This window comes from Macrobrachium nipponense, chromosome 26, assembly GCF_015104395.2.
Source record: "Macrobrachium nipponense isolate FS-2020 chromosome 26, ASM1510439v2, whole genome shotgun sequence".
NCBI lineage: Eukaryota > Metazoa > Arthropoda > Malacostraca > Decapoda > Palaemonidae > Macrobrachium > Macrobrachium nipponense.
The window spans coordinates 59,500,796-59,503,295 of NC_087215.1; the positions used below are offsets into that span (position 1 = coordinate 59,500,796).

The window sequence follows — 2,500 nt, forward strand, 5'->3', positions numbered from 1 at the left end:
CAATCGTCCAACCTACTAAATTGCTGCCCTCTAGCCTCGGTAGTTTTTATTTTATTTAAGTTTAAAGCCCGTCCGCCCTCATATCTTACAAACTACCGAGGCTAGAGCGCTGCAAATTGGTATGTTGAGCATCCACCCTCCAGTCATCAAACATACAAAATTGCAGCCTTATAGCCTCGGTAGTTTTTATCTTATTCAAGGTTACAGTTACCTATAATTTTACGCTGTACAGATATGTTTTACCTGTTTGAATTGGGCATTATATTGGGTAGACTAAACTCAATTGCCCCAGCCGAGTGAGGTAGTGGAAGTGGAGGGGTTTATAGACAAAAGCGCGGAGCAGACCCACTTGTTTTGTAGCCCCTCATTTGTAGCATTCCTGTAGACTGTGATCGCAATATGTTTGCCCTTCTCCGTTCTCCTTTCTGTTGTCTTGTAGAGTATGAAACTCCCTCTCATCACTTGTATTTTCATAGTTTCTTTTATTCTTTTTACGCTTATACATAATAAGCCATATTTTGTAGCAGAATTTTAATGTATAGTTAATTTATTCCGGAATTCGAAAAAAGTTCTATAGATTTTTCTTTCCTTTAATTTTGCTTAGACTTAATGATGAAGTTAGAATTTACTCCCAAGACTAGTTTTCATCACTGATTAGAAATTTATGTGTGTTATTTATGAACTCGATGCTGCCATCACGGCTACGCTAGATCTACAGTTGGTATATACCCAAGTGTGTAGTTAATTTTGTTTAGAAAATTAAGTACTGAAAAATATGTGAATGAATTATCAACGAAGAAATTTCACATCTGGATGTTAATGCTATAGTAGATTCACATCGACGTGCATTTGACGTTAAGGCCAGTAGTCCCTTACGACGCTCCTGATTGGCTGTTGATAAGCCAGTCACAGGGCTGGAAACTCTCAGTCTCTCGAGAGAGTTCACATGTGCGGGATCTACGTTCCACCTCTCCTGAGGGATATGCCTTTCAGGAGAGGTGGAACATACACCCTGCCTATGTGAACTCTCTCTTGAGCGACTGAGAGATTCCAGCCCTGCGATTGGCTTATCAACAGCCAATCAGGAGCGTCGTAAGAGACCGGCCTAGACGCCAAATGCACGGTTGATGTGAGTCTACTATAGCGGACAACTCCTGTGTTCCGTGGCAAGGCCATTTAGACTAGACTTCTTCTCATGAACTTGGGCAGAGCGTGGGGGGCATGTGGTGCCCTTATTGGTGCGGGACTGAAGTGGTGTTGCCAGGGTCGTCATTGTGTAACCCAGTGTCATTTTATATCGAGATCCTTCCTCGCCTTTTACTGAACGCTTGAATTTGCAAACCACACTGGAGCCAGTGCTGTCCCTTATTTCAAAGTTGTTTACAGATGTATATTTGTTCATTTTCACTTGTACACAGATTCATATTTTCAAATAATGATTTTTTACTGTAGTTGTATATAAATGAGAAAAAGTTGCATCGAAGAACTTAACGTAACCCTGATGATAGTTATGAATTAGCGGCTGAAAGAGCTGTGCAAATAAAGAATAATGGTTCACGTCACCAATTTTCGTTCCTTCCTTCACAGTTTTAGCCTTGAGGACAAGAAAAGCAACAAAAGATGCAAGGAACTGGGGGGGGGGGGGGGGGGGCCGCCGTCAACTAGTAATCCCCACATGTGCATCAGAATTTAATATATATATAGATATTATAGATAGATAGATAGATAGATATAGATAGATGAATCGTAATCATGTATGTAATATGTAATGGTGTTACACACACATACACACAAACACACACACACACACACACACATATATATATATATATATATATATATATATATATATATATATATTATATATTATATAATAGAGAGAGAGAGAAAGGACGAGAGAGAGAAGAGATAGAAAGAGAGAGAGAAGAGGAAGCTACAGCATGTGAGCGTATATGGAAAGATGTTTTAACGTCAAAGATTACGTAACCTTGCATGTACGTCCGTATTCATGCACGTCCATCTCCATACTTTTTAAATTGACAAGGGTGGGAATTCTTGATGAGAAAGGCCACCACAGCTGGTGGCGGTGGTGCCTAGTGCTACCCGCCCCACCCGTCTCCTCTCCCACCACCACCACCGTCCCATCGCCTCGACGAAGTTTGAGGCTGAGCCTCTCCTCTGAGCGAGTTCAGTTGGCGTTCAGAAGTGGTCGCTGTCGGATCGCGGGTGTGGAAGCTCCGTACGTCCCTCGCCCCGCCGTGGAATCGTAACCGGTGAGTGTGGATCGACATGTTTCGTCTTCTCGTCGACGGGTATCGATCACCCTGGCGAAATTATGAGGTTTATTTGGTATTCCGTGGATAATTCGACGTGTAATTGCTTCCCAGGTTTACGTGTCAGCTGCTGAAAATTAATATCTTTGTTAGTACTGAGATGCGTATGATTTAGTTATGACTTATTTCGGTTAGTGGCCACTTTTTTTCTTGAATATGACGTTAAT

The 2,500-nt window shown here is 41.7% G+C and overlaps 1 protein-coding gene across 6 annotated transcripts in view; it reads left to right on the forward strand.

The window, feature by feature from the left end:
• Nucleotides 1-2,500, forward strand: part of LOC135200308 (hematopoietic prostaglandin D synthase-like) — a 533,645-nt gene that overhangs the window by 369,625 nt on the left and 161,520 nt on the right. For 3 of the 6 annotated variants that reach the window (XR_010311255.1, XM_064228851.1, XM_064228853.1), the window contains exon 1: nucleotides 2,177-2,273. The exons of 2 other annotated variants lie outside the window; for them this stretch is intronic. The gene's annotated coding sequence lies outside the window, so the exon portion shown is untranslated. Of the gene's footprint in view, nucleotides 1-2,176; nucleotides 2,274-2,500 lie in introns of those variants that run through there. One more of the 6 variants, XM_064228855.1, reaches the window with a different exon arrangement.